This window comes from Cydia strobilella, chromosome 2 (genome assembly GCF_947568885.1).
Source record: "Cydia strobilella chromosome 2, ilCydStro3.1, whole genome shotgun sequence".
NCBI lineage: Eukaryota > Metazoa > Arthropoda > Insecta > Lepidoptera > Tortricidae > Cydia > Cydia strobilella.
In genome coordinates this window covers 8793168-8820613 of record NC_086042.1, presented here as the reverse complement: position 1 = coordinate 8820613, position 27446 = coordinate 8793168, and the positions used below count along the sequence as shown (strand labels likewise).

At 35.1% G+C, this 27446-nt stretch overlaps 1 long non-coding RNA gene across 2 annotated transcripts in view; it reads left to right on the top strand.

Annotated features, from left to right (window-relative positions):
• Positions 1-27446, top strand: part of LOC134751414 (uncharacterized) — a 440348-nt gene that overhangs the window by 367763 nt on the left and 45139 nt on the right. The gene's annotated exons all lie outside the window — the stretch shown is intronic.

The window sequence follows — 27446 nt, the reverse complement described above, 5'->3', positions numbered from 1 at the left end:
AGCATGTCACCCTAAACGCATCGCATATTCGTAAGTAAGGAGAACTAACCATCATCGGCGCAATAAATCAGTTTCAGTTGCCACATGCCCTGCTCCGCGCGTGTGGACTGCTCGATAAGCTAGACCCGAACTGAAGAGACGAATTGCTAAAGCCCAGTCTATCTCCCAAACAGCGCCAGCGTAAGTAGACCCATCTCGCAACCCTTTTTATCCGCCATATTTACGGTCAAGAACATACTCAAGGTGGAAAATGTGAGTTCTTATTACACTAGACAGTTCACGGCAATAACAATGTTAGGTACCTATACGTGTCCACGTACGTGTGTAGATGTCCACGTGTTTACTGCGATGATCAAAATTTTAACGCATTACGCTATTGCATGGGCGAATAGGTACAAGTATAATAAAAGAATCTTGGAAACATAAAGGACGGTATTTAAAATAAGAAGCACTAAACTCGTTGATTTTAGTTGATGTGCAAGAGAAAACAGGTACGTACATAACGAATGACACCGACATAGGTAGAGTTTAGATTTCTGGCAAAACCATAAATCCTTTGATTGTATAAGAAGAAAATCTAAGAGAAAATCATGGTTCTAATTCGACAGCTATTTGTAGGCAAATAAAGAAATTCTATTCTATTCTATTATATTCTGTGCAATACGCGGTAATTCTCGTGGTCAAAAGTTGACGTACGGCGTACGACAATTCAGTCACCATGCCGGCAATACACTGATTTAAATTTTCACGATTTTACTCATTATAGTCATTATATTCATAACATAATCGCGTAAAATTAAGTTTTAAAATTACCTCCGACGTTTCGTGAACGGCGTTGTTCCCGAGGTCTCGGAGAAGACTGGCTAAAATTGAAATGATTTTTCAAACTACCCGCACTTGGTCTTGTATAGGTATATTAACTTGAACGTCCTGTTCTTCTTCATAACCCTTATCAACCAGCTTGGAAGCAGAGGGACTTTAGGGCTGATCCTTTGCTTTTACTAGTATTCATAGTCATATTCGATGATGCGGTTATAATCAAAGAACTTGGACTAGCGATCAGTCATACAAGTGTAGTGAGAGAAAATAGATTGCTCGCCATGTTTGAGAACTGCTGAAATATGTTGAACGTTATGTCTAAACCACTTCATCTATGCCATTTTTTTCCGTTTTGAAGAATCAAATTAACAAAAAATACATTAAGAATAACTTTTCTAGTAAAAGTTATTACAATACAATAATAACTGCTTATTTTACAATTCTACATTAACAGAAAAAGACTGGAAAAGTTTCTGAATATATAAAAATCTCGTGATATGACCGAGAGAAATAAAATCGGCCCTTTCACAATCTGACAGTTTAGAAAGGGAAATTTAGGACACGTAATGTCACTGTTTAGCTGCGTAACACGTTTTGTACGTGTATTTTCCCTTACCTTTATACCGATTACCTACGAAAAAGTGATCAAAGTCAGTTGTGTAGCTTAGAACAGAACACAATTATTACTCAACTGAATTACTTACCATCCACCACTAGGAGATGTAACCTTATGCGACCCAGTTTGGAGGCCCTAGGCTACAGGATTATACTAATTTGTCACCCGAACGCAATTACATTATCTCACGTACGTCACTCCGACCCCTTACTTTGTAAGGTACCGTTAGCACCTACATTCCCCGACGACCATAATTGTTCCATTTCACCGAGCACGATGTGCAAAACAGTAATTCTAGCAGGAAGTTCTGATATTCCCTCGAAACTCGAACTATTCATATGGCAGTCGCCATCGTAAAAACTTGTACCAGCACCATTTTTTGAAGTTAAGTTAATAAAAGACTCAAAATCGACGAGCCCGTATAAATAGTGATTCGCTGCGGATCCCTAAAAACGTTAAACCATATTGGTGTGTAAATTCAATACGGGCGAAAATTTAAACGGGGTTAGCATAGGACCTAGCATGGCTGCTTGCCTGGTTAGCATTGCTGTTTTCTCATTTAAGTCACCATCATTATCATCATATCAGCCAGAGGACGTCCACTGCTGGACAAAGGCCTCCTCCAAAGAATGCCACAATGACCGGTCTTGCGCCACCCGGATCCAGCGGACTCCCGCGACCTTTACCAGGTCATCAGTCCACCAGTCCATAAAAATTGATTACAGGGTCATAATTAAGTGTAACTTAAAAAACTTCTTAATTAATGATTACATGGATATATTATATATCTGGTTTAATTAAACCGTACCGTATTGGCTTTACACACTATTTCAATTAAAATTACAAATTAAATTTGTAAATGATCACCCATTCAGCTCTGAAAACGCGCTACAGGCACTACAGAGCGAAAAATATAACTGTTACAAAATAATGTGTAAGTAATGTGTTTAATTAAGTATCGATGGACGACGATAAAAAGCCATCACTGTCGGTTTTCCATATATCCTAGAATTACGGACCTATATACATATAGGTACTACGCAGTCAGCGATCACTAAAAGCAGTATGTGATTACTTGTAATCCCACAAGCCCACAACGCAACGCCCGGAGCCCGATTCAGATTAAACAACTTGTTACGATTTCGATCTCATGTTGAAAAGATCGTTCACGCTTTTTGGTGCATGCGAAATGAAGTGAAAGTCGTGCGTAAGATGCGCGCCAATCACCAAGACGATCGTCGAGGTCTTGTCGAAACCAGTTCAGAACCGTAACAAGTTATTATACCTGAATCAGGCTCCCGGTCAACTTATTGCAGGCCCCTATTTCACCGCGGTGATTGTCGACATCACGTCACAGGCCTCCATGGACTACGGTTACCGCTTACCATCGGGCGGGCCGTATTCATTGTATTATTTAAAAAAACTGTTATAGGTATCGGCAAAAACAGATAAGTTTACGGTGATGATGAATGATGATGACAATTATGCAATTGTCACAAGATCTAAAACAATTTTCGGTAATTCTTGACAGGAAATGAGCTCTGTGTCGGAATTTCATGACAATTCTCGTGTTTTTTGTGATAATTGTTATTAGCTTCGCAAAATAAGTACTTATTTATTGGCGATATAATGGAGTTTTTTTTTATTAAAATGTTGGTGGCACACAAGCACACCGCCCGTCCGATGGTAAGCGGTTACTATGCCTATGGACAGTTGTCGCACCTGTCACCGTGGTGAAATAGGGGCCAGATGACATCATCTGCCCCCTGAGACTCACACCAGCCACAACAGCCGGCGTGCAGCACTCGACACGGTGTCGAATGTTTCACATAATTTAACAGGCATATCAACGCAGTCATTAAGTTGAAACTAGATAATAAACAATATCAACTTCTTTTCTTTCTGTCTAATAAGTGCCTGTGTTAGATTCATGGAGTCATGGCTGTCATAGAATCTAAATCCAAAAACACCTTTGAACTACTCCTGAGAGTATTTTTTACTAACACTAATTATAAACGTGTATTAAGTTATTTGTACACTATTTTTATTACAATAAGAAATGTAATATTTTTCCTAAATAATATATCATTATGTTTATAACTACCTATCGTACTTGTATTTATTAAGAATAAAGATAAAGAATTAAACAAATCATCGCATTTACTATACTCAATATATAATTATATTGAGTATGGATCACCTCCTCTAAACATACACAGATTGTGTTGTTTTTGTGAATCATTTATATGAACACACACCTTCAGTTTTTCACAACAATGGCATTCTTTAAATTTATCCCAAATGTATTTAATGCTGTGGAATAATTGATCTTCGTTTACATCCACCTTCTATTATTTTTCTTCCATATCCTTGTTAAAAGAAATATATAGGTCGTTAAAAAAAGAAACAGCCTTCATACATTTTACAGAGTAACATAAAACGGGATTCAAAAAGTACAATGGAGAGCAAAACGAAGGTTTTATTTTTCGTTAAAAAATGTTTTATACTCGTAGTTGTAATTAAATTCTAACTACCTACACCTACAAATAAAACCTCCAAAGGGGTTTTGCACCAAAAACAGGCACATTTCAGATCCGCAGCTGTCGAAATTAACATTGAAGCACTGCATGTGTCTGCGTTACAGTGCATTTGATTTATTTGCAATCCAATACAAAACAATGATGTTTTATGGGCCCATCGCTGCGTTCACACCGCTGCTGCATGTGATCCGGCGATGCATACGCTTTGTGCATTAAATGTACCAACCATTTATCACTCAAATCTCCTGTTTCGTACAGACAATGTGAATCCCATAACTGACGGTTACGACAACTACGACTTTAAAATTTCATTCAAACTGTAAAATTGAATACTTTACCAAGTTCGGAAGTCGAGAAAAGATCTTACACTGAGTCGAATAGATACAAAGTTTGACTGTTCACATATGTTCGCGACAGATATATATGGCACGTTGGTTGCATTTACGGCGTCCCGAAGACATTACTAAAGCCATTCCCTTATCTAATGTTCTCCTTGGATTTATTTAACTTTTCCACGCCTCGGAATCTTGAAAATCATTCGATAAAGATGTCAACATGAGAAAGGTCACCGTTCTCGGACCGATACGTTTCGTGGTTCTTTATTTATGTTATAAACACTCCGATACTACGAGTAACTGTTTGGCTTATTTATTAACGTCCCTTTAATTTGAAATCATACACTTACGAGTATTTTATAAATTTTAAACGGATCGCTTCTTTACATAGGTACCTACATAAAACAAGAAATAGTATATCTATAAAGAAGAAGCTAATTTGTGAAACAATGTTTATAACATGTTTAAAATATATAGGTACCTAACTTTAAATACTCGTAAATCAACCTTTAATATGTAACAGTAAAAAGATTATTAAAATATTAAAAATATCCATAAACTTGTTATATAATAAATTTAACTTCTTTATTTAAATTATCTTTTATTCTAGACCAAAGAGGTGACACAATGAAACGTTAGGACAGATGTCACTACTGCAACCGGACTTTGTTTACGTTCTGTTGTCAAGTGTCAAGAGCGAATTTTTTACTAATACTTGCGATCTATCAAGAAAAATGTATTCATAAAAAGTTGATTTGATACAAAGGTAAATGAGTCGCTTAACTTCGAACTCGGGTAAATCCATCTGTCAGATTAGGTATGCGATTTTGGCATTAAGAAAAGGTAACAGGGTAGATATTTGCTGAGAGGGTCGAATGGATTTACCCGAGTTTGAAGTTAAGCGACACAAATAAGATAATCAGTACTTAATATCTTCTGTATTTTTAACGTTTACGTTTATTTAAATTTTCGAAGGCTCACGTGCAGTTTTTTCTCATATTTTATATATGTGTTCGATCGATCGAAAACAAAGCTTTGGTGTATACCTAAATGTACAAGAAGCCGTTTCATATACGCCCGCCCGACGACTCCGACGAAAATATAAATAAATATTTATTGAATTCTAATTAATCAATAATTTGAGTTAAATACCTACTAACGTAGATCTGCGTTCCGGCATTCTAGAGGTTAAAATGCAGCTTATAAAATCGATCTTTGTCATTTGGTTTAGTTTTTGATACCCAAAGCTTTTTCTCACCGATTTATGCATATCGTGTCCTTTGGAATAAAGTGAGGTCCTATATTTCCACAGTTTGTTGCACAACATTGAAATATTTTGGAGAAAACGGAATGTTTACAATTTCTTTGAAAAAATGTACGTGATGTGAGAGTTGTGCCGTTCCCGGGAATAAAATAAAATCCCCGAAACTATTAAACAACAAAGCGACAGCAAATTACTTGAAAATACGTTAAAGACAATGCTTACCGAGAAAAAATATCGTACAATAGACGACATTTTTGAGGTTGTCTCAAGCGAACATGACACATGACATAAAACTATTTGTAAATGTACATACTTAGGTACTGAATTGTCAATATTCACTGTAACTGATTATGAATTTATTAATAATGTAGGTACCTAATTTGTATAACGTACAATAAATTTTATTGACATTTACGTAACTATGTTGACACGCATGACTTATTTAATAGCCAAACCTTCTTGATTGCTCTTTTATTTAAATTTAGTTTAAACCTATACATATAGTGTAGCATGATAATTGTAATTGTAATTTTGTTATTAAACTTATTATGTCCTTTATTGTATGCCCTAGCGGGGTATCATTTACCGGCTAAGACTGAAGTGTAAGACATCTGTGTACTAATGAACATGATAACAATAGATAAATGAATATGAGTATACCTATGCAATGAACCCAAAGCGGATTTTTACTATAAAAATTGAAATAGGTACATGTAGACGTTTGTTATATTTTTATTAATTTATGTTTGGCATAAAAGCTTGTTTATTAGTGACACGTGTGCAATATACCTAATGTGCGAACTATTTATAGGTGAATTAATAATAGGTAAATAAATATTGTGGTACATAAAAAGTAGTAAATTAAATTATAAGTATACCCATTGCATCAATCGTAGATGCCATTTGTTTGATACTTTTGCTATACCTAAAATGTCATAAATGCTCTAACGATCACAATATACCTCCGGCATACTGGATTATGAAACCGCTCTGTACAATGTTCGCGGTAAGGGGAGACGTAAAGGCGAGAGAGCGAAGTCGCAGTAGATAATGACTCCATCAATAAAGCTAGCGAGCTGAGCTTAGCCGCTGCCGGTATGCCTACGTAATCAGATTATGTTAAATTCTCACCACATGAGACATAACTTCGACGACTAAAGGATCAATAGATTGAGTACACGTAGAAACACCCCCGTCATATCGATCCCTTATCAACAAGGAAATTAAAACCATTATTATAACAATCACTATTTACTTAATCGAAAAGGGGTGAGGAAAAAGACTTATCGAATTAAATATCTAATCTGAGGAGTCTAGTCCATTAACTTTGAAAAGAAATGGACGTTCAAGCAATTCAAGAAAGAATAAAAATTTGTTAGGCTATAAATTAACCGACCCTCGAGGTGAGGCTCGCAATCTGCATTAGCCGAGACCTGCACTTCTTTCCTACGATTAAATGAAATTTCACGGGCGGTTGCTCACGGAACCGGCTGGACAAAGGTCTGGGATATTTAAATTGAATGCCTTTAATCCGACAGCTTTGCGACTTCCCCGGGCACCTACTCACGGCTTTACAATATTAACTTAACCCACGTAGGTATTGTCAAGTTCAATAGGTACTTATGTGTCTTGAAAAAATTATTTTCCAAAAGTGTATTCCAATAAAAATACGTTTACGGCATTGTGTTTTACTTAATGTTTGATACGACATTGAGTGGTCACTAGATCGCTTCATAAATAATAAGCACGAATTCATTGTGGAAAGCGAATATTTATTATTCATTCTGCAAAAAATGAAAAGACTGTGTCACACTGATGGACTTAAATTTTTAAAGAGAAATCGAAGTCGTGGAGCACTCAGCCCGGGGAGGAGGTTCTTTTGCTTTTTCGGATTTTTTTATTCATTTGTTTGCAGCCTCCATTCTAATGTAGGTAAGAATTATTGCATTATTTTTTTGAGAGATGTCAATGGATTCGATTTCTTGGGAGATTCAAATTTTTCTTTTAAACCTGCTATCTACCTATTGTAACCCCAGAAACTTTCAAATTGCGAAAATAAATGTGGCGCGCACGCCACGTGTAAAAACGCCCAAAAAATAAGTTTTTCCTTACTTACGCCGTATTTTTTTTTTGTTGTTATACATGTTGTTCTCTTTCTAACATAAGTAATCTAATACAATGTATGTTATAAGTTAAAATTGTACGTTTAACTTGAATATGTTTACAAAAACGTTTAAAAAATTGCGGGTTACACATTTTTTGCACGACATGTTGTTAAACGTGAACTAACATTCTAAATACCTATGTTTCATATATTTACCAATTACAGAAATATGTACACGGCGTATGGGCACTAATCAGTATACCTACTAATGTGCCGAAGCCAAGCTAGTTAATATAGTTTTACCAAAGCAGTCTACCTGTACCACAACCACACAGTGCTCAAAGATATGTCAACAAAATGTGTGTTTGTTACATACAAAATAATTTATAGTGAATACATTTTTCACCTTACGCCCATGTGACAGTAGCGAAACGGCCAAGCCACATATTTCGACTAAGGTGTAGAGTTTGTGAAGTAAGGGGCTGTAGAGTTAGAAGCTTGGCTCTACAAAAGATCTGATAACTTTTTGACAGTGCGATCCTTATGGTTTCGTCTTGGCAACATTTTACATGAAATGTTTTTGGTCGGATTACATATTCTTGACAACGATCAACGTAGATTTTGTAGGTAAATATATTATGTTTTACATCATAGCTAGTTGCAGTGTTTCACCTACTAATCCTACTATATATCGGATAGAGAAAATCGTACGTAAATTCTGCGCGTGCGAAATATCATGCATCCCTACTCGATAGTTGAATTTTACGACAAAAAAGAACGGATTACTTATGCGTCTGCTTGTGAGTCTGTTTTCTTTTGTATTGTTTTCTTTAATCGAGGTGTGCAATAAGGAGTATATTGTATTGTAAATACTAATATTCGGTCATAATCGTAAATAATCGAAGGCTGTTCAATACAATTTTAAGATACCCTCTTAAATACTGGAAAAAGTTTCGTTTCGGTTCGCGAATCGAGATCGGGAGCGCTGGGAGGTATCCCTTTTGCACTAATCGAGCAATTTCTCCCATGTTATTAAGGGTAAATGGGAATGTTCGCAGGCCGTTGCGTTCTCAGAACGAGTTTCTTATAGAAGGTATTGAATTTTTAAACAAATTTTTCGACCCGCTCCAGCCTCGCTACTCACTTTATGTTATAGGATTAGAACGTTATTGCCCCAATAAACCGTCATCTTCCCTCTCTTATTTATTTTGTTTCAAGTGTTTATAGTTTACTAGAAGAACAAAACCATAGACGAAGAACAAGATCACTACACATTATAAAACAAAGTCCCCCGCCGCGTCTGTCTGTATGTATGTTCGCGATAAACTCAAAAACGACTGAATTGATTAACTAAGCAACAAACATATAAATTATTATGGAACAATGTAGGTCTGTACAACCGCCATCATCAGACATATATGAGCGGTCAAGGTGTTCACAAATATCTGAACAGTATCTATAATCAAGACGATAGTGCATGGATATTTTTGAGAAGCTTAACCGCTCCGATACAATTATCTAATGGCGACTGTAGGTAGTGTCGGTATCTACTACAGATATGGACACTGCCAAAGTTCGTCTCGGCAGAGTTCCGTAGACAAAATGGCAAAAATATAAAGTTTCGTCATGTCCGTTTGTTCGTCAGTCCGAAGTGGTAATTTCTCTTCTTAACTTCTTCGGAACGTAAAAAATTAAAATTAAAAATGTCTATAAGTATATATATATATATATATTACACGAAACTAAAAGTATTTCATCGCTACGATTACATCTATTACATGGATATTTTGATATGAGGTCCTTTATTTCAATTTGTGTTTCTTTTTAATAAGTGTTTTAGGGTTATTTTAGAGTAGGAGCGTTTTTATATTCCTCATACAAGCTCACTGTGAAGGTAAAGTTAAACCGAAACTCATTTACTCGCTAATAGCAGAGAAAACGTATAGGTAATATACGCATAAATAACTACACCAAACCAATATAAAAGTTATGATATACCTACACTTGACACAGGCTCAATATACCTACTTTTTATATTACATATAGGTACAGTAGGAACGTCGGATTATCTAGTCGCCGACATTTTCATTTCACTGGCTCATTCATCCATGTGCTTGTTTCCCCACGATAGGATTATACAGATGGACATTTATTTTTATTACATAGCAGCTTTAATAACGGTAAATACTGAATAAAATCTGCAATGTACTCAAAACACGAAATCCTGTTAGACAACCAGGTGAGCAATTTAAAACTTAATCGTGTCGCACAAATACTACAAAACACGAAGAATATTTCCCTGGGGTAGCGTTAATGTTCCGGTGCTAGCGTAAACCATTCATCTTGACAATTTTATCGACCGAATCTCTGGAAATTAAGGCAGGAAAAAAGTCAATAAATCCAAGAAGCAAACTGGAACAGATAGGTAACGAATGTCTCGGGGTGCGACCCGCGACACGCCGCTCGAGCTCGGGCAGGCCCGTTAATGTGACACTAAGTCCTGCCAGCAAGGGTAAACAAACAAAACACCAGGGGAAACTTCCAATATTTATTCCCTTTAGTTCCAACTCCACTACTTTGATTATCTCTGTGGATAATCTTTTTCGTTGATTTATTTAGCTAATACCTAAGTAGGTGCCTTCCTACTTTGTTTTCATGTGACTATTATTAGATATTTAGTCAACAAACATTAAAAAAGTCGTTTATCAAATCATTACTTTTTTATGCATGTTCTCAAAGACGACCGAACTGATTGAAAATTACCTTGGAAACCCATCTCAGTTGGTCCCATTATCATTGAGTTAGGATCTGATGATGGAAATTCCAAAGAAATCGAGGGAACACGGCAAATAGACATATACGTATTTTGATTTGGGTATTTATTATAGAATCTCGGGAATTTCCTGTCTGAAAGTGGAGATGTTGGTGGAGACCTTTATTTGGTGGTGGCGGGTATAAACTGTTTTGTCAAGTCTGTTCTTTTTTTGTTAGAATAGATTCATTTATCTAGGGACCGTTCCTGTGTATTTTTAAGTTAATAATTAACAAATACTACTAAATTTGAATTATTATAAATAAGTCACAAGAACAAGTTTCATAAGAATACATTATTATAAACGTATTTTTAGTTTTTAGTTTAACGTCACGCTACAGTATCTACAGAGAGCATTGGTAAACCAAATATATGTTTTCTTGCCTGTTTTAACTTTTGAGTTTCTTAAATGAATTTCCCTGCGTATATATTTTACTTTAAAAATACCTATAAACTGAAATAAATGTCATATACGAAGAAAAAAATGACCAAAGCCTCCAGTGTCCAGAGCTGGAATCGAACCAGCGTACCCCGTTTACCGGACAGGTGCCTGAACCTGAAAATTTCGACCCATGCCACCGTGGCCGGATAGCCGAGCGGTTCAGGCACCTGTCCGGGAAACGGGGTACGCTGGTTCGATTCCAGCTCTGGACACTGGAGGCTTTGGTCATTTTTTCCTTCGTATATGACATTTATTTCAGTTTATAGTTTAAATAGTAGTGTGTCTACTTGAAAAAGCCACAAATTAAAATATTTTCATAGAAAATAATTTAATTTGTTCTTAAAAATACCTTTTTCTATTTATTACGAGAATTGATGTCACATCGATTTAATTCATCCTCTGTAAAGTTATTTGAAGTATTCAGGCAAATTTACGAAAGCTTGTCTAAAATATGTATTTACTAATTTGTAAGTAATAAAAAGTAGGTATACCCGTAATCTGAGAGTACAAATGCACCATGTTACAACGAAACTGCTGTTTGTGCTCATGAGGATAATTTTGAAGAATTGGTATTTTTTTTTTAAACTTGTTTCAACCATTGACTGGCATTTAATTGAACAGTAGTATAAATAATGGTTAAATATGATTACATGACCTACATATTCATATTGTAACGTTGAAAAAACTCTCTTAGTTAATGCAATGAGGATATAATAAGGTAGAGCGGTACTGTCATTGTAAATTTTGTAACCACTGTAAATTCACTGCCATCTATCGACATACTTTAAAACTAAAAATGAAGATTTATAAAAATACGTTAAAATGTATTTAAATATGGATAAATCATTTTTTTACTTGCATTAATTATTTTTATATGATTTTGACCCATGTTCTTTCACTGGTATGCGTTAATATTATAAATAACAAACGAAACAGTCAACGCCCTCTATACGAGAATTGGCCAAAACTGGCGCCATCTGATCGAGAATCAAATTTTCGTGATTTTCGAGGCACGTTTTTTCCTTAGACTGTATCCATCTATTACGGAGTTATATCTATCTTTGGTGAATGTTTCGAAACGCACGTCCGCATACCGTCGCGGGTCGCGGATCGTAGCGACGTGGCCGCCGTGTGCTCTGTGCCTTAGTGCTACCTCAGTCTTAACTTTCAATTTAAGACAACAGATGGCTTTGATCTTACTTGCAAACTAAGCATTTCAAGTAGCTCTTTTTAAAGTTAATTTAAAGTTGTTATATTCCAAAGAATATTTACTTTTTTATGTTTACGGAAGCAATTTAAAATATTGCAGCAGGAACACCAACGCTCTTCATAGCCCGACGAGGTTTTTATTAAAGTATTTCCGTAGGCTACTTGGGCGATCAGTCCCGTGTCTAAATGGATCCATTTGTTGCATCGGCGCTCTGTCAAATTGGTTACTGACAGCATGCTATTTCAAGAAATGTTTAAGGGTTACATTTAATAAAATATAATTTTTAAACAATTGAGGTAACCTTAGTTTAAAAAAAGAGGTAGTATCAAGTGTGACTGTGACTTTCGATCTACTTATAAGCATCAGGTTTTAACTCCGAATATTTGGTTATTAAAAACATTTTTACGGTAGATTAGATTAGATTAGATATATTTATTTCTTAAAGAAAAAGGCACAGTATTTTACAAAAAGGGATAAAACAAAGGCTTTTACTAAAAGGTACCCGATACCCCGGTTAAACGGTTTTCATGGTATGGTATGGTATTAAAAGCGTTGCTAAAATCCAAGAGAGTAAGAGCGGTAGGCTTCTTATCACCTTATCGGTTATACCCAATCGGATGTCATCGGTGACTCGTTTCCAGTCAGCATTATTTCATTTTGATGAATTTGTCAAATTCCTACAAGCCTCTATATAGTATCGGTATCTTTTAACATTTTCGTGTAAATTCACCGACAAATACATCGCCGTTGTCAATAAAAGGGTTAAAAGAGCTAAATCCATGTCTACACGTTGTACAGATCTTATAAAAGCGGTCACGTAACATCTCAGGTCGAGAGTTCCCCTAACGCAAACGATATCCTTCACGGAACAAGAGGCCGGAACGCAGCCTACGTACGCTAAGGCGGTTCCTGTCGGGTTTCACCGACACCGATATACATAACTCTGTCTTCGACAACAACAATAGAGGATGTTTGTAGCGAAACAATTAATTTGTTAATGTAATATAAAAGTATTAACCTTAGTAATATAAGTTAATCATTAAATTTAGATTAAGGTACTAACATTGAAAATGAGTGCACCATTTCGCCGTTAAACGGAAGTTTGGCGAAACTTGTATAAGTTTAAAATGTGTTATACTTTTTTGAAAAAAATAAAAAAAAATAAAAAATATTTGATTTACAAGTGAGGGTCATCCACAAATTATGTCACATATTTAGAAACAAGGCTAGGTACAATACAATGCAATACTCTTTTCATTTCTCATGCTCTGAAAAAGGGTCATTGTTGTTCTAAAAGGTGTGCAGAAAACGATACGTGTCTGCACTAGAGCATTTTACGTTCAAAGTACGTTTTTTTACGATAAGCAATTAAAATTTGAGTTTAAATGGACTGGTTATACAATTTCCATTCTGATATTTTGACTCTCCATTCCATAAATAGAGACACTTTTGCCTAAATTGTTAACTGAAGGTACCCTTAAAAAAATACTATAAAAAATTATAGTTGGTCATGTTTTATAAACAAGTAATTGTCAAAAAAATATTTTTGTGACACACACTTTTATTGCTGACTGTACTTCTCGTTTGCATGTCTATCGAGTACTTCTTGAGACCTTTAAATAAGCCTAAACTTGATGTGTTTGTGTTTTTCCGTCGAGGAGTTCCTTTGGCTACATACCGGCTGCATCATCAGAACAGCTCCATGTTAGCATATTATTGGATTGTCACCAGAATTACGACAGGACTCCAAATTTCAACTGAATCAGATACCGGGAAGTGGTTCAAATGTTAGTTACAAGCTTCAAATCAAAGCTTCAATGCAAAGCAATGCAATTTAGCTTTATATACAAAGGTAGGTATATAAAGCTAAATAAAAGTGTGTAAAAACACATGTATTTTACTTTCCTCGTATTCGAAATGAAAAGTAGAGTGTTTAACTAGGGTGAAAGGCATCATTAAAGCCTCGGATTATTGGCGCTCTCACTTCGTTCGATCGCCAAAATACCTCGGCAGGAATGGGTGCCTTTCATCCCTTGGTTAACAATCTACTATTATTGCACACCTCACATAGTTTACAATAAATGTACAGTAACATAAACAAAGACAATTGGATAGAGGTAACAACAGGCGGTCTTATCGCTTAAGAGCGAACTCTTCCAGACAACCTTTGGGTATCAGAGACAATAGAATTAGATAATACGGTAGGTGGCGCTAAGAAAAAATAAATAAATATGAAAAGTTGAATATAACCAAACGACACAAAACATTCAATTCAATTTATTTATTTCGCTTGAACATACACAGTTGTTATGGTTACATGTCATTGGGATGTTATAGGTACATAGTGTAGCTATTAAGTGTTACATGCATGTATGGTCTACCACAATATGGCAATATATTAATATAGATAAACATACTTAAATACGTATAACCTTAAACATACTTCCGTGAATTAAAAATTCTAACAGTGCCCTGTTTATACACTCTTGAGGTAGCAAAATATATGTATAAGCACAAGAGTGAATTTGTGATGCGTCGACCTGATCAGAGGCAAACTGATCGTGATATTAAATCCGTCTTGGTCAGGTTCGTAAAATCGTCCAACGCGTTGACTGGGGATAGTTGGCATAAAAATTTATAACAGCCTGAGCCGTGAAATAAAAGAGGAGGCTTCTTACGAGCTATTTGTTAAAAAGTTATAAGCATTTTTGATTGACCAGGCATCCTTTACGGTAAAAGAATTTTATAGTAAAGAGTATAGCCGTGTTTGTATGGGGCATCAGCTCCAGAAGCCAAATTGATTGCCGTTTTGCCAATTTATTAGCTTAGATGTAAGATGGTATTTCACAAAATATTAACCATAAAATGCTGCAGGTTTTTAAGAAAATTAAAAAAAAAAGAAAATTGGTTTTAATTTTTATTTATATATTAAACACAAAAAAATACACAATGAATTCCATAATATTATTGACATTTGTATTTTTGTTTTTAATGGTTTTTGATTTTTGACATTTATGTATATTACTATATTTTATTTTTTTATTATGTGGTTTTGTTATTTAATTTAGTGTAAGTTGGGTATTTTTAATTTTATTTGTATTGTCATTTTTGACACGTGTTTTTGACATTAAAGATTGATTGATTAATTGACATACATAGAATACATAAAAAAAAATATATTAAATAAAGAAACAACAGTGTCAATAATAAAAAACTATATATAGAAGGGAAAGATAGTATTCCATCTTAACTCAACAGGCAGAGAGTACCATAGTCGAATGGCCCGAAAAGTAAATAAGCAATTTTAACAAAATTTGGAAGAGGAAGATGGCACCGATAAGAGCAAATTTTGAGAGGATCTAAGAGAATTTACATAAGGGAAACACTCTTTGAGATAGCGGTGAGTTGCAGTATTAAAAAGTATATATAGGTAATAAAGAAAAGAAAGTATGTGAGAGTTACGACGATAACGGATGGGGAGCCACTTGAGTTGGGATTGGAAACTAGAAACATGGTCATATTTACGTAACCCGAATATGAACCTAATGCAGACATTTTGAAGTTTATTGAGTTGCTTCTCAGTAAGGTCGAGATAGGAGATATCAGCATAATCAAGAATGGGGAGAAGTAACGTCTGATCAAGCGCAATTTAAGTAGGTATAGTCAAAAAATTACTAAGTCGCCTGAGAGACCCTATAGCGGCAAACATCTTCCTGCTCACTTCACTCACTTGAGGTACTCAACACTGAGAGCGATCCATGATAACGCCAAGATTTCTCACTTGGTTGGAATAAGGAATTTGGATACCATCGAATACTATCGGAGGAAGCTTAACGAAGTCGATTTTAGAAATCAGCTTAGGGCTGCCAATCACAATTACTTGAGTTTTCATTATATTTACTCTAAGGCCATAATTCTGACTCCAATTGGATGAGCGCATCAAGTCAAGATTCGTGCCCTCTATGACTGAATCGAGATCACTAAGCACACCCTGCGAATAAATTTGGAGGTCGTTGGCATAAAGGTGATAATAAGAAGAGAGATTGAGAGTGATGGAATTGATAAATATAGAAAATAATAGAGGAGACAGCACACCGCCTTGTGGAATACCAGCCAGCGTGCTGCACCAAGAAGAGTAAGAAGAATCAACCTGTATCCTTTGCCGACTACCAACTAAATAACTACAAAACCAGTCAATCGCTGTAGCAGACATGTTAAGAGAGCGTAAGAAAGCGAGCATAATGTCAAAGTCAACCGTATTAAAAGCGTTGCTAAAATCCAAGAGAGTAAGAGCGGTAAGCTTCTTATCGGTTATACCCAATCGGATGTCATCGGTGATTTTAACAAGTCAATAACCGTAGTAGTGCTACTATGTACGCGTACGCGTAGTAGGTACTTATTGGTATATAAATGTTTTACAGAATTTTGATATTTTTCAATAGTTAAAGTACCTAAAAAAGTTTAAAAAAATATCTTAAAAGCATTACAATGCAATTAATCCAATTCTGTAAAGATTGTGGTTCGGCATTTCTTTACTTTTATCGGTCATTACATAATAAAGTAGTATTATACCAAATCACCGTTATGTAGGTATCTAGAACGAATCAATGATGATTAAATTATAATGACATGTGTATAAACTAAAATACATGTACGACGGTTTCATAAACCTGATCATGATACCATTAAAAAAATCAAGGATGAGAGAGGGAAACGTGATGTGATAAGAGGAGGGCAGGCTAGACTCCTAAGGATTTAATTAGCTCTATTAACGTAAAACCCAAAATTTGCTGTAATGAAAATAACCAGAGTCCAGAGTTCCTAATAACCTCGATAAATATATGTTAGAGTCAAATAATACCCGAAGTTTCTTTAGCTTAGCTAATATTCATGTTAATAACCGTACCTGTTACAAAGTTGGGGCAATTTTCGTTATGCAACACAGCTTATTCGCATAGTAAGGGCTCCAGCGCATTTCCGACTTGTAGTTGGTCAACTAATCCAAGTTTTCCTCTACGGACTAATGAGCTGAGTTTGAATCGGATACCCCGCGACCGCAAGCGCGTGGCTATTTAAGACAACTTCAACGCTAATGTTGAGAAAATTAAGAAAACCTGAAATTACCCGATGGCTGTTTGTGTGTTCCTATTTATCTCTAAATATACATGTCGGGTTTCGTATAAAAGTATAATTTTATAATTTTAGTTCACCAGTACACACAATTTTAAATCACAACAATAAATAATAACAATATTAAATACCAATAAATATTTACTTAAATAAAAATACCAATATAAAGTAAACTTAAGGTTGCGATTGTGTGACCTTGAAAATATGAAATTATAATTAATTGCAATAATAAATTACTCTGTATAATTCGAATTAAAATATATTAAAATCAATTTTGACTCAATAATAATATTTCATTCAAAATATACACGGTGGCTAAAAAATAAGTGCATTCCCGTTGCCAGAGAGGTTTTGGGATTATACTGAGCAACTTGTACCTGGAAATTAGAAATTATTTATTTTCAAAGCAGTTCGATGCTGTATTTTGAGTACGACTATGTACTCTTGTAGGTATGTATATTATTTATTGCTAAGCTGGTTATATGTTACACATATGTCTGTTTATTGAATTTAACTTTAAAACAGTAAAATGGAGCTAGTAGGGCACAATCTTTGTTAAGCGGTAAACCTGTAGATACTCTGGCTACATTACCACAGAAAATAAATTTAGTGAGCTTTTTGATATTTTTAGTAAAATAATATTAATTTTATACTTACATAGACGTGATCCTCACAGCAATACTGTGTATAAAACTAGAAGTATTCCACATTTACTTCACGACTCCATCTTTCACGTAGATCTTCGCGGATTCGCAATTTTATTTTTGTCAATCATTCCCACACGTAAGAACAAGGTTTTTGATATATTAAGCAATCAAATTACTGTTTATTAAATAAAAATCAAATCGTAACAAACCAGCGGTTTAACTGAAAAATTAAATTATGACAATGATGACTTCGACAATTACGTGACAAACTAAGGTCATAAGTATATTTCTTGAAATATCTTTAATCCTTGATTATTAGGTATATCGCAGCAAATGTCGAAAACTGTTTGAAAATCTCATATCTCGAAAAGGTTTTCAAAATAAAACATTAAAAAAAATGAATAATCCTAATTTTCAAATACCCTTTTAACTTATCAATTGTTAGTTTTCATAATTTGTATTGTTTTTAATTACCATTGTTGACATTTTATACTTATGCCAAATTGTCATATAAATATAAGAATAATTTATACTATAATTAGAAATAAATATAATAAACTAAACTAATCCAACTAAGGAATTATGCCTGGATTAAGGCCGTTGTTATAAGAAATACAACTTACAACTAAAATCAAGATATATTATCTCTTAAATACTTAATTAAGGAAGTAAAAACATGAAACCATGAAACTAGTTATAGTAGTTATATACTTTTTCTAACTACTGACTGTACCAACACACCTTTATTTAATAAAATTACTGTTTTCTTACATATCGGCACTACTTAAAAAAAATTGTATCTTGTTGTGTCAATCAAAAGAAAATTTTGGTATCTATGTATGGAATGCATACAGAGTTACTGCGTTTTAACTTAGAGTATCAGTGTAAGATAATACGAGATTTTTCTTAAAGTACCTAGTGACTATATCCTCTCAGTAATCTAACATTTCGCCTAGCACTTAAAAAAAAGCCTTATTCATCTGCGCGTAGATAAACAAAGCTTCTGGGCCCGTAATGGAAATTACATACCCGGAGGTCGGAAATCAAATTGACAGAAGAGGTTAAACAAACGAAGCGGTCAGGGAGCCGAGACCGTAGTCCGTCGAATATTAATCGCTCGGTAAATGCGCTTTTATTTGTTTCTTCCCTTAGTCCCCGGGCAAGGATCTGCCCGATGGATCGCCGTAATCGCACTTTGTTCAATGCTATTAACGTTTCGATGATTCTTATTGATAGTAAAAACATCAAAGAGCTTATGTTCAAACACGTCATTGTTTTAAAATTTTAATTTATTTGCTCAGTCGGTATGTAAGTTGTTAGTTTGAAAATTTTAGCAAAGAGAATTTATTGTAATAGAGAGGTAAAGTCTAAGAAAAAAAGTGCCCCTTAGTTCGACATCCAAAACAGAGTGCGCTGTACTGTGCCATATGTTTAGCGGTCACTGAATTAGGATTGTTCATTTTTTTAGACCCACATTTTTATTTTATTTCTCAAAATATAGATAAATTTAAGATACAAAATTGAATATTTACAATTTATGAAGGAGGCTATTTCGGCTCATTTTGAGGGCAAAGATAAAAAATATTTTTGATAGTCTTCATAAATGAATTAATCAATCTGAAAAATGCTTTTTTTTAACCGACTTCAAGATTTCAAAGGAGGAGGTTCTCAATTCGGTTGTTTTTTTTTTTTTTTTTATGTTTGGGACTCCATAACTCCGTCATTTCTGGACCGATTTTGAAAATTCTTTTTTTTATTGTAAGTATATACATACAGATTGGTCCCGTTTTTGTCAAAAAGCAGTTCTGATGATGGGATCCATGAGGAATCGAGGGAACTCCTCAAATGTTATAGGCATACATATAGTGATTTTAGTATTTTCATCAACAAATCAAGCACTTACATTTAAAAAAGTGACATTTGATGAAGTGGAACTGCTGATGATGATCAGAACGGAACTCTTCAATGACGCATAGTTCACGTTTGGCGATTTGTCCTCTTCGTTATGTTTGTTAAGCAAGTTAGGTTTTTAAGAAACATTTTTGTCAAGCTAGAGTTCTGATGATGGGATCCATGAGGAATCGAGGGAACTCCTCAAATATGAAAGGCATACATATAGTGATTTTTGTATTTTTATAAACAAATCCAGCACTTCCATTTTAAAAAGTGACATTTGATGAAGTGGAACTGCTGATGATGATCAGAACGGAACTCTTTAATGACGCATAGTTCACGTTTGGCGATTTGTCCTCTTCGTTATGTTTGTTAAGCAAGTTAGGTTTTCAAGAAACATTTTTGTCAAGCTCGAGTTCTGATGATGGGATCCATGAGGAATCGAGGGAACTCCTCAAATGTGAAAGGCATACATATAGCGATTTTTGTATTTATATCAACAAATCCAGCATTTACATTTAAAAAAGTGACATTTGATGAAGTGGAACTGCTGATGATGATCAGAATGGAACTCTTCAATGACACATAGTTCACGTTTGGCGATTTGTTCTCTTCCTTATGGACCCAAACCCAAACTTGGACCCGAACTCGGACCCGGACCCGGGTCTGAACATGGACCCCAACTCGGACCCGGACCCGGACCGAACTGACCCAAATCTGGACCCGGACAGCCGGACACGGACCCGGACTCGGATCCGGACCCAGACCCGGACCCGGAAATGCTACTAGAAAAGTGGGTTTGGTGGGTGGGTGTGTTTTGAACTGCAATTCTCACAGAACAGAACTGCTATCAGAAAAGTAGGTTAGGTTAGGTTAGAGCTATGACCCTTACAGAAACGAAATGCTACCAGAAAAGTAGGTTAGGTTAGGTTAGAACTGCGACCCTTACAAAAACGAAATGCTACTAGAAAAGTGGGTCGGTTTACCTCCTTTTCTACATAATTAGGCAAAAGATGCTGTCTTTTTCATTTCATTGTCTGGAATCTAAGAATGCTTTCAGCGGCATCCCCCATTGAAGTCGTTTTTTTTTTCTTAAAAATTATTAGAAATTATTGTTTTTATATAAAGATCTATATGATTTATAATTGTAGCAAATATACATAGTTAATGAACAGCAAAGCAGGCTTCATTCTTGACTATATTATCTTTAATAACATAGCTTCCGATACACTAATTATGACACTTCGCTCGATACAATTAATTCCCAAAGTAACCTCTAACTCGGACTTTTAATCAAACTTTACTCGGTTATTTATTATATGATACTATCAACAAAAAAAGAAGAAAAAACAATCTTAACTTAAATAGTAATTTCATAGCTTTCGAATTTCGATATTGTAAGGTAACGTTTTTAAAATAAACAAAAATCGACAAAATTCGATCAAAATTGACACTTGGCGCGCATGATCTTTCCCGTTCTTTCTTGCGAAATGTGACAGCGGCAAAGCGATGAAACGGCCTTAAACACTAAATTAAACTAGGCCAAGTCCCCACTTCGGACCGTCGGCCCAAAAGTCCCCATGACACTGGCCCCGTTGAATTGCCAAGATTGTTGGACCAGATACGATTCGGAGCGATGATCGCAACCCCTTTCTCTTAGTCGCCGACCCAATTGCCACGCAAACTCCTTAGCCTCCGCACCCCAAGATCCTGCAGTCTCCACCGCCACCGGTATGAAATCATACGTTGGTTCCAAGGCAGACTACTTTATATGCTTCTGTTTGGCCGCATACTCCGCAGCCGAACCATGATGTGATTCAGATGGGACGGGGCAAAGGTGCTAACACAAGTGCAAATTGCATTAAACTCGAGGTAAATATATTGAAAAACAAAAATACTTCTATCGTTTTACTTAATTTGCAAATACTTTATTCCGCGAATATTTGTACCTCCCCAGGTACAAGGTAAAGGGCCTCTCAGATCCTGTGATGTCGATTTTCATCTTGATCAGAACAAAAACGTAGAATTTAAGATGGCGGCCGTATTTTCCACTTGACGTCAGATCGATTTTCATCATGATCAATTTTGTTTTAGTAAAATTTTCCAATGATTTTAAAAGTTATTCTGCTATTCGGGACGGAGACTAATCCAACAAATCAAAAACTATGAAAATCGGTTCAGCCGTTTTCTCGTTATAAGTATCGTAACAAACAGACTGTTATATATATATAGATATATATATGATATATATATATATATAGAATCTTGAGCGTAGTAAGGTACTCAAAAGCGCACGAGATGTAAATAACTTTGATCTCGCGTAGTACACGCAAATTTTACCTCAGCAGTGAGAACATATTAGACAACCTGAAAACTTTAATACTTCTTCATCACTTATTTATTAGTCACTCATGTTTTCTTAAGATATTCCGCAATCAATCACAAAATCAAAACATCCTTTTCTTTTGAGTGCTAGTACTAATGTAAGACAAATATAGTATGATTCTCTCTGTCTATGTTTGAACTTTGACAAACTATATAGTTAGCCTGTTAAAAGTAGAATTATTTATTTTGCGTGATACTGATAATCTGTGTAATTTTTAAGTTCATTATTTTTAATTGTACAATGAAATATGTAAAATATAGTGTTTATATCAAATTTCAATCTTTATTTTCATTAATTAATTATTTAGAATTCATACTCATACGTGTTTTGGAACGATGCATCTTGACGTTTTTCGGGGGTCTATTATAAACCGTCAATATACCGTTAAATGTCATTTGAACTTTTTTGTCTCTTTCTATTTGCTAACGACGTGAAAGGGACAGTGATAATAAAATCCAAGTATCGAACTTGTATTAGACCCCGCATGTTGAAATGACATTTGAATATAAAGGTCAAGAATGTCAATTTGTCTCACTCAGTGAGCAAAATGCTATTTTGCTCACTGTTTTTAAGTAGCCAAGTACCCTTGTTCGAGCTGCTGAGGTGAAAAAATAGTTGTCGTTGTCAATTGATTGTAATTGTCATATGTCATTAATGCCAGTGTCACGCGTTTCTATAAATAATCTTACCAAAGATAGATATAACTTCGTAATAGATGGATACAGTCTAAGGAAAAAAAGTGCCTCGAAAATCAAGAAAATTTGATTCTACCTTTGGCCTACTCGGATAGATGGCGTTGACGGTTTCGTTTGTTATTTAACAATTTTAAGGCATATCAGTGAAAGAACATGGGTCAAAATCTGAATCGAAATCGAAAAAATCGAAAAGAAACTCATTTATCCATATATACATACATTTTGTGATATTTTTATTTTTAATTTTATTCGTGTGTCGATAGATGGCAGTGAATTTACTATGACAGTACCGCTCTATCCTATTATAAATCCTCTTTGATCTAACTGTCGAATTCGAAGAACGATTTTGTCTTAGACATTAATACTATCATATCAATGAATCATTGGTAAAGCCTGACCAGTAATATATGATCACGCGCCATGTTGCGGAATTTTACTGGAACTATTTTTTTAATACATTTGCTTAAAAAAGTGCTACTTTTCGTGGCTGTTTAGCGTGCGGAAAGTTGGTTTTCGCGAACTAGTGCTTTTTACTTTTCCAATTTTTTAAATTTTTACTTGTTCCAATTCATGACTACTTATTGATAAGTGTTAATATTAGTTTGCTTTAAACGTCGTAATCAACATAAAAACCTACTGTTAATGTAAGAAAACGAAAAATATGCATTATTTCATATTTTATTACTTACCTCTTCATCATTATAAGTATTATAACACGTTTATTTTTTAATGTTGAAAAACCGTTCCTAATAAGTTGTCTGAATGGAACGGAACGCCTGTCAAAGAAGAGGCGTATTTTCTTACTGCAAGAATGTTTTAACTTTCCAAAGGCAACATTTGATATTGTTTTTATAAATATACGATACACAAATAATCGTAAATAACGATATTTAGGTAATAATAGTACAATGTTTTAATATTTACAATTGTTTCTGTCTTATAGAACATGCATTTGAAAAAAACTTTCATTGAAGTGGGTTCAATAATAATAACAAAATCTATTCTAGTCGAATAAAAGCTAGAAAAATACCTCTTCATAATGTCAATGTCAATGATGTCAGTGTCACAGAATTAATAATATAAAAGTTTCGAATTCATTCGAATTCCATTCCTTACTTGTTGCTTTTCTTATTTTTTCGCAACTGTATTAAAAAACGTCGTTCGATACACGTGCGGATATGTCATTCTTCACTCGTCCCGTCTGAATCTATATCTCGTCTATATCTCGGTACTCGTGAGGTAGTGACATACTTTCCGCACTAGCATCGAAATGTACTATTTTCATACTATACTGAACTGTCACTCCATACATGAGAATAACCTCTTGACAATGATCATATATTACTGGTCAGGCTTTACAAGCGAGGTGCACTAGCGAATGATAACACAATGAGATTTAATTGGTATGTGTTATTGGTGGAAAACAGCAATAGAGAGAATCCTATTTGCGATCTAATCCTTGGTTTTTCGCAGGCGGAAGGAGATAATCGTTTGTCCTTATCCATCGTTTAGACATTTGTATTTGTTAGAAAGACACAATAAGTTTTGCTTGTAACTAACATTTCTATGGACTAATGATGTCAGATACAAATAAATTGAATTGAATTGAATTGAATTGAATTGACAATATTAAACAGAGGCTTTTTAACAATGTAGGTATTATTATAAATAAATAAATAAATAAAATAAAAAGCTTTTATTTCAGGCATTTACCCATATTGCGTACAAAATTAAATACCACTTAAAAACTAATTGACACTGTAAAGGGGTGCCAGTCATGTTTCATATATCTTTATTGCGTCCATGTTCATTTTTACATAGGATGGTATTGAAACATTATAAAGTCGGTACATAGTACCCTGTTAGGGCAACACCTACATTGCATGACTATTCAAGCAAACTTAAAATAGGTTCGATAAAATGCAACGCGCAACCTCTCAGCAGTTTCAGCAGATGTAAAAACTACAGGCTTCATAAATTCAACCGCCACTGTAGGTTTACACCTATCACTGACAAAAAAATCCAGTTTTTGAGTTGCGCATTGAGTTTTTGGACTGAAAGAATCGCCACATGAAAAGCTGAGTAGGTATGTTATATTTTTGACTGAAACTTCCTTAATAGCGTTAGAGCTAGGCCCAGGAAAAAGGTAAACTAGATTAGTGCGTCTGGCAGTTATTCATCAGTAGTGGCCAGACTGGCAGGCCAGCAAAGGGTGCAACAATCAAGAGCTCATTTTTACCCGACTACATATATCAGTACTAAACGTGGAGTTATTGGTTACTAGCTTTTGCCCGCGACTTCGTCTGGCGTGGACTTAGTAACCGCAGCTAGAGTAAGAATAGCGCCTGGAAAATTCTCATAGCAATCTAAATTTCAGCATATTATGCACACAAATTAGCAGGCACTTCGTTAATTATCTCAATTCCACCCCGCATTTTACTTTCTTAAGGGATGATTTTCGGGATAAAAACTATCCTATGTCCTTCTCAGGGACTCAACCTATCTCTGTGCCTAATTTCATCTAAATCGGTTCAGCAGTTTAAGCGTGAAGAGGGAACACACAGACAGACAGATAGACAGACAGACAGACAGACTTTCGCATTTATAATATAAGTATGGATTAGTATGGATTATAGCATTCTAATATAACTGCGGCTCCTAATGCAAGCAGCTTTAAGCACCGCCTAAAAAGATGGCTTATTGAGCGCCCGTTCTACAATTATGAAGAGTTCATAATGACCAAGGAATTATAATTGTAAAAATTACTTGATTACTTTCTATTAAGTCTTGACTTTCATAATTAAGTATGATTTATATAATTGTATCTTTTTGGTTTTAAACTGATATTTAATGTGATTGCGCTTACTATGTAAGGATTATTTATTTCCAGTAATTTTTTTTAAGTTGTAACCAGACTGACATGTAAATTAGCTTTACCAATAAAATGATTATGATTATGATTATTATGAATGTAGGTAAGTGTGTGGGTGGATAAATTTGTATTAAAATTGTGTCGCGTGTTTCATAGTAGCATCAAATCTACAGAGAAGGTTCTGTAGTCAACAAGGAACCCATAGTTTTATAAATGAGTCGTCAATTAGTTCGCCTTTATTAAGGCTACAGTTTTTTCAATTGATTCTATTAACCTTTAACTGGCCTGCTACTCGGATCTCAACCGAAAAGCAGCTTTTAAATGAGCATCAAGAAATAAATACCGTATTTTTAACTAAACAGAAGGATTCCATTTCTCTCTAATTGTATAACTAGATATTTCCGGAGCCAACTCTCCTTCTATAATAATGTTTGTGAGGTTCAGATTATACGTAAGTTAGCGTGGGTTTGTTTGTTATTCATAAACGTCCGTTCCACCTACGTTAGTTAACACGGCTCTGTCACAGACGAAAGCAATTTAACTTAGTTGTGTACCCAGATCTCTTACTAGATGGTGCATCTGCATATAATGCGATTCGCGATCACCGCACTTTCATGCTCCCATTTAGGATGAGAACGCTAACGTTCATGTAAGTTGACCTTTGTAAGATGAAAGATCAAATTAAATGCACACTCGCACAATGTGAAATACAGCACACGGTACAGCAGTGCTGTAATCATTTATATGATTATATCTAACTAGATTTTGCCCGCGACTTCGTCTGCGTGGAATCAGTAACAGCAGCTAGAGTAAGTTTAGCGCCTGGAGATAGTCTAATAGCAATCATTCAATTTGAACATAATATGCACACAAATTATCAGGCATTCATTAATTACGCAATTCCACCATGATTCCACGCCGCTTTTCACCCTCTTAAGGGATGATGTCCTTCCCCGGAACTCAAAATATCTCTGTGTTAAATTTCAACTAAATCGGTTCAGCGGTTTAAACGTGAAGAGGTAACACACAGACAGGCAGACTTTCGCATTTATAATATTAGTATGGATGCATGGATAATGGATACGACACGATATTTAATAAGTACTACTAAGTATACTGTCTATACTAGTCAGCTACTTGAAATGAATCGATAATCCGGTAATAAGACTTCACACACGTTTTAATATTTAAGTAGTCTGAGAATCGTTATGGGTCAAAGTAATTATCAAATTTAGGTTGTTAGACGAATTAGAAAATGGAATAAATTGGTATTTTCTGACTTATTGTATTATTCCATGCAGCTATTTTCTTGACGAATTAAAGATACTCCAGTGGTGGACTTATATTTATACACCATAAAAAAAAAAATACTACGTCGGTGGCAAACAAGCATACGACCCACCTGATGGTAAGCAGTCTCCGTAGCCTACGTATAACTGCAACTCCAGAAGTCGTAGCACGGTACGCCTATCACCATGCCCGTCACGTTCTAACAAGTATGTGAGTGCGAAAGTGACGGACTTAGTGACAGGGGAAACCATGCTGCGCGGGCAGAACATGCGCGTTGGCGACCCTAACTCTCCGCAGCTCCGCACCCTCATTGAGCTCTGGCAACCTTACCTACCGGCAGGAACACAACACTATGAGTAGGGTAGGGTAGGTAGGGTAGAGTGAACATGCT